Raw genomic sequence first — 6102 nt, 5'->3', positions numbered from 1 at the left:
GGACAGGGTGTGGGATAGAATGGCTGCACTGGCCCCCTAGTCAAAGAGATGAGAGTCATCAGTCAACAGATGAGAGGCAATAACTCAAGAGGGCACCAGAAAACTTTTTCATCATAAAATAGCAGAAAGGGTAAACACCTTCACCACCCAAGTCTTTGTTATTGTTTTCTTCTGATCTCTGTTCTCTCATCCACATCAGCCTGCTGCTTCCAGAATGGGCTCTGTCTTCTGACTTTATGCTCGTTAGGATGCGAGTCTATCAGTTTGTGTAAATAAGGTCATGGGGTGGTCCCTAACTTAGCTGAGGAACCTGCATAAGTCTTCTTTGATTTCAGCTTCATCCCAAGGCCCATGAATGCTTTCTTTAAAAAGCTGCAGGTGAATGAGCTAGAAAGGGCAGAGACACATGGTGGAAACCAACACAAGAGCAAAGAGTATGACTCCCACCACACTAATGGACAGCAGGTGTCCCAAGGCTGAAAATGCAAAAAGCAGTGTGACCCCCACCTAGTTGCAGGGAGTACAGGCCTTTCGTTTCTTCTGTAACATGGGCCACAGTGCAAAGCCCTGGATGGCAAATGTCACCATGATGAAGGCATGCAGGAACCGGGGAAGATGTGAGGCCAGGCAGACAAAAGCAAAGATGGCCATGTTCAAGGACAGTGTGCTGGATACAATAGCAGCATTGGCCCCACAGTCAAAGAAGATGAGTTGGCCCTATAGCATGAAGACTGACATGACACAGATGGTGTCAGCGCTAACGGACTCTGTCAGAGTACTCAGCACTGGTGAGAAACCGTTAAGTGAAAATGCTGAAGACCAAGACACTCTTCAGGTCAGCCCACCATATCTTCCTGCTCCTCTTCTGCCCTTCACCTCCATCAGGGAGATCAAACAAAACTTAATCCATTAATGAAAATGCCAGGCCAGTTCCAAAGAGCTGGGGGTCAGGGGGGAGCAATAGATCCTCATCCATATATCACCAGATGACCACAAAAACACAGACACTTCATAGCTGTTGTATCACTAGACTGGACTCAAATACCACAGCTCAATATTGGTATTTTCAGGCATAGATGTTTTTCTGGAGCTCTTCCAGGTACTGCTGGTCCACATCAGGGAAGGGCTGCTGCTCATATAAGACCTTCTGCCACTTGGCCTCCTTGGTGTTAATTACAGGTTAGGCACACATTATCTTATCCTTTCCCTTAAACTCAGACTAGTTCAATTTCCCTTGACAAGTCCATGTGGTTTACTTATTCTTTATGAAATTTTAAAATAATACTTCTCTGGAAATTCCATGTTGTTATCTACCGACCTTTCCTTGTTTTCAAAGGCAGCAACCCAGGCCAGGCCCATAATAGATGAGTTTGTTCTCTGAGGCAAGAAAACACAGCCAAATTCCTGCCATAAGATCCTAGGGATGCACAGCAGGATCGGGCAGCTGCCCACCCAAAGATGTTCTTTTTGCTTTAGAGTACTTCCAAAGGGGCAAGATGACTGGATAGAAGCATCCAACATGTACTTGGTCCTCCACAAGGAAGGAGCCCTAAGGCAGGGTGACAACCAGAGCCATATCATTATTGGAGACCTCCCTAGCCCCTCTCTGTGATCAGGGCCCATTAGAATCACAGAATTCTTTCTTTGCCTTGTTAGTGACAGGTGCCCATGGGCAGTGCTAGGAGAGGGGTGGCAGGAACTAGGTTGGTAACTTCCTTCAGTTCTGGCAGCCTTGTGAAACAGCATGCCCACATCCTATGTCTGAATGACAGGCCTCCCTTGGTTCTCAAGAGCAGGACACTGCACCCTGTTGCTCTGTGTGCCACAACACCTGTTCCCTAAAGTGCTGTGCTCTCCAAGGATTTGTACTGGAGTCACTCTACTGATGCCGCTACTTGCTAAATTGGTGCAAGGGAATGTCTGTGGGGTCCCAGAGATAATAAATGAAGAGATTTCTGACTGTTGGAGCAGTTCAAATTCAGACAATAGATCCTTTCTAAAGATGGCTCCTGGCTACAGCACCCTGGGGGTTCTCAGGGAGATAAAGTAAATTCCTTTTCCAAAGTCAGGCCTCTGTGCAGTTAGATTGGAAGTCTGGAAGGATTGTGAAACTTTTCAGTAACTAGGATTACCAGACTCCATGATGATAGTTTTCTGGATGGGATTCTTCTTTACCTTTACTCCCAAGGAGGGAAGACTCCTTCTCTCCCAGGTGTTAGGATAGGGTAGTGGCAGGGACTGGGATATTTTGTTTCTCTTGCTATGCTGCTATCCAAGATCTCTTAATTTAAGGATTCTGGGTTTTTTTTTGTTTGTTTGTTTTTTTTTTTTCGGGGGGGGGTTCTTTTTCCTATTGCTTTTTAATGCTCTTTCACAATCACTTATCTCAATATGCAGCTATGCAACATTTCCTGGGAAAGTACACCCCCAGTAACAGTAGAGGGAAAAAACACAATACCTGCTGCTACCCCACCTGTGCAAGTCTTCTCAGTCACCCCTGCACCTTTTCTTATCACACATTGCTGACAAGATTGGGTGTAAGCCTCACAATGCTATGGTTCCTGACCCCACCTCTACCTGTGATGCACCTAGGCTCACACCAGTGTTTAGTCAGAGGAAAAGTACCTCAAGCCCTGTTATGGTTTAGATGTGATCTCCCTCAAAATCTCACATGTGAGACAATGCAAGAAGGTTCAGAAGATAAGTGATTGAATTGTGAGAGTCTTAACCCAATCAGTAAGTTAATCTCCTGAGAAGGATTAACCCCACACACTCTGCTGTCTACACCACATCTGCCTGAACTGATAAAGGGGCCCCAATCTCACATGATCCACATAGACATTGGTTCTATGATTCTTAGGTAGGATGCACTGTGCCCAGACTCACTAATCACCACCTAAAAAGGTACAGGGAAGTTATATGAAATAAACTCAATATTGCATAACAAACCAATACCCCATGAAACATCTTTGAGAGAAAGGCACTAAGAAAGCCATCCCATAACAGTGGTAGAGACATCCATTCCACCACATGCATAAACCTTGATATAGGAACACAAGAAATATGAAGTAAAAAGAACAGTAAATATGATACCTCCTAAAATTCAGAACTATCTAGTACCAGATTCCAAAGATATCAAAGTGGTTGAAATGCCTGATAAATAATTCAAAAGAATGATTTTTTAAAATCTCAGTAAAGTCCAAGAAAATACAAATAAAGTTAAATGAAATTAGAAAGACAATGAAGAATCTGAACAAGAAATTCAGCAGAGAAAGAAACTTTGAAAAAAATCAGAAATCTTTCAAATAAAGAGTTCTATAAATCAAATTTTAAAAATTGGTTGAATCAGGCATGGTGGCACACACCTGTAATCCCAGACACTCAGGCTGAGGCAGGAGGATCACGAATTCAATGTCAGACTCAACAACTTAGCAAGACCTTAAGCAACTTAGAGAGACCCCATCTCAATATAAAATGTAAAACTGGCTGAAGGGGTGGCTCAGTGGTTTTGTGCCTCTGAATTCAATCCCTGGTACCAAAAAGTAAAAGAAAAAAGAAAAAAAAATCAGTTGAAAGTCTCAACAACAAACTAGATCAAGCCGACTAAAAGAATAAAGAATATGAGAATATGAAGACCTTTTTTTCACAATATCATATTCAGACCAAAAGAAATTTTAAAGAAGAAAGATTGAAGAGCACTTTTAAGATCTTTGGGACATCACTAAAAGATAAAATGTCCCCACCATTGGCATATCTGAAGAGCAAAAAATACAAGTTAAGGGTAGAAAAAAATCTATTCAATAAAATAATAGCAAAAACTTCCTTACTCCTGGAAAAGACCTGGATATTCAGTACAGGAGGATTATAGAATCCCAAATAGATCTGACCAGAAAAAAAACCCAGACTACATTTGATAATCAATGTGTCAAAAGCATGAAACAAAGAAAGACTTTTAAAATCTGCAAGTTCTAAGTCATATTTAAGGGAAACCTAATTAGACTAATAGTAGATTTCTCAGGAGAAATCCAAAGGGTCAGTGCAAGAAATGGTGTAGTTCAAATCCTGAAAGAAAATACATGCCAACCAAGATTACTATACCCACCAAGTTACCCTTCAGAAGTAAAAAAGAAATAAAGACTATCTAAGATAAAGAAAATCTGAGAGTATTTGACTGCCAGACCAGCCTTACAAGAGATACTTAAGGTAGTCCTACACCCAGAAGTAGAAGAATGATAATTGCCATCATGATAGCATATGAAAGTATTAATCCCACTAGAAGAGTTGGTGCCCAAAAGACAAATAGAAAATAATTTAACAGAAGCATTTCTATACCCCAATAATGAAAGAAATCAGAAAACAAATTGATTGACAATAGACACACAGACACACACACCTAGGAAAAAAAGTTAAGCAAGGAAGTGAAAGACTTCAACAATAAAAATTACAAAACACTGAAAAAGAAAACTGAAGAAGATACTAAAAATTAGCTAGGCTTCCCATGTTCATGGATAAGAAGAATTAACATTGTTAAAATGTCTGTACTACTCAGAGTGATCTCCAGATTCATTGCAATCTCCATCAAAATACCAATGACATTCTTCACAGAAGTAGGAAAAAAATTCTAGAGTTCATATGGAAGCACAAAAAACTCCAAATAGCTAAAACAATCCTGAACAAAAATAACAAAGCTGAAGGCATCACAATACTAGATTTCAAGACATACTACAGAGCCATAGTAATAAATACAGCATGATATTGGCATTAAAAAAAAAAAAAAAACAGGCAAATGCACCAGTGGAACAGAACAGAAAACCAAAAAGAAACCCAAGATCTATACCCAACTGATTCTCCACAAATGTGCCAAAAACATACATTAGAAAAAGGACAGCCTCTTTAATAAATGGTGCTGGGAATACTGGATACCCACATACATAAAATTGAAACTTGACATCTATCTCATCCTGTGCAAGAAATTAGCTCAGAATGGATTGAAGACCTTAATCCTAAACTCTGAAACTACCCAAGGAAAATATAGGGCAATCATTTCAAGATATTGGTACAAACAATATTTTTCTCCAAAAGCACCAGAAACAAAAGCAAAAACGAGAAATAGGATTACATCAATATAGAAAGCTTCTGTACAGCGAAAGAAACAATCAACAGAGTGAAGAGACAACCTACAGAATGGGAGAAAATATTTTGTAATTATTCATCTGATAGAGTGTTAACATCCGGAATACATAAAGAATCCAAAAGATTTAACAAAAAATATCCAATTTAAAAAAAGAGCAAATGATTTGAATAGACTTTTCCAAAAAGAATAAAAACAAATTAATGGTAAATACTTGAAAAAAATGTTCAATATCATCAGTAATAAGGGAAATGCAAGTCAAATTTACAATGAGAAGCCATCTCACTCCAGTTAGAATGGCTACCATATATATTTTTTAAAAAACTAAAACTAACAAATGCTGTAAAGGATGTGAATAAAAATAAGTCCTACTACACTGTTGGTGAGAATGTAAATTAGTACAGCCACTATGAAAACAGTAAAGCAGGTCCTCAAAAAACTAAAACTAGAATGACAATATGATCCAGCTATCCCACTCCTAGGTCTGTGTCCAAAAGAAATGAAGTCAGCATACAAAAGAAATACCTGCGTATCCAGATTTATTGTGGCACTGTTCACAATAGTTAAGATATTGTTATGACTAAGATCTGAAATGTCTCCTCCAAAACTCATGTGTTCAAAGCGTGGTCCCCAATGTAGCAAGGCTCAGAGGTGAGATGGGACTTTTAAGTAATGATTGGATAATGAGAGATTTTAGACCATTAGTGGATTAATCCAATTAGTTCATCATGTGAGTTAATTCACTGATAGTTGATTGGACTGCTGGGAGGTGGTACTCAGTTGGAGAAAGTGGGTCAAGTTTTCCTCATAAAGAGAAAACAATCTTATTTTTAAAAAAACTCAGGCTGAGGTTGTGGCTCAGAGGTAGAGTGCTCACCTACCATGTGTGAAGCACTGGGTTAGATCCTCAGCACCACATAAAAATAAAATAAAGATATTGCATCAACCTATAATTAAAATATATATATATA

General features: G+C 39.2%; 1 pseudogene; it reads right to left on the bottom strand.

The window, feature by feature from the left end:
• Window positions 1-297: 297 nt before the first annotated feature.
• Window positions 298-1192, bottom strand: LOC107153653 (annotated as a pseudogene).
• Between the last annotated feature and the right edge of the window lie 4910 nt (window positions 1193-6102).

Source organism: Marmota marmota, unplaced genomic scaffold (assembly GCF_001458135.2).
Source record: "Marmota marmota marmota unplaced genomic scaffold, marMar, whole genome shotgun sequence".
Lineage (NCBI taxonomy): Eukaryota > Metazoa > Chordata > Mammalia > Rodentia > Sciuridae > Marmota > Marmota marmota.
This window is presented reverse-complemented; position numbering and strand designations above follow the sequence as displayed.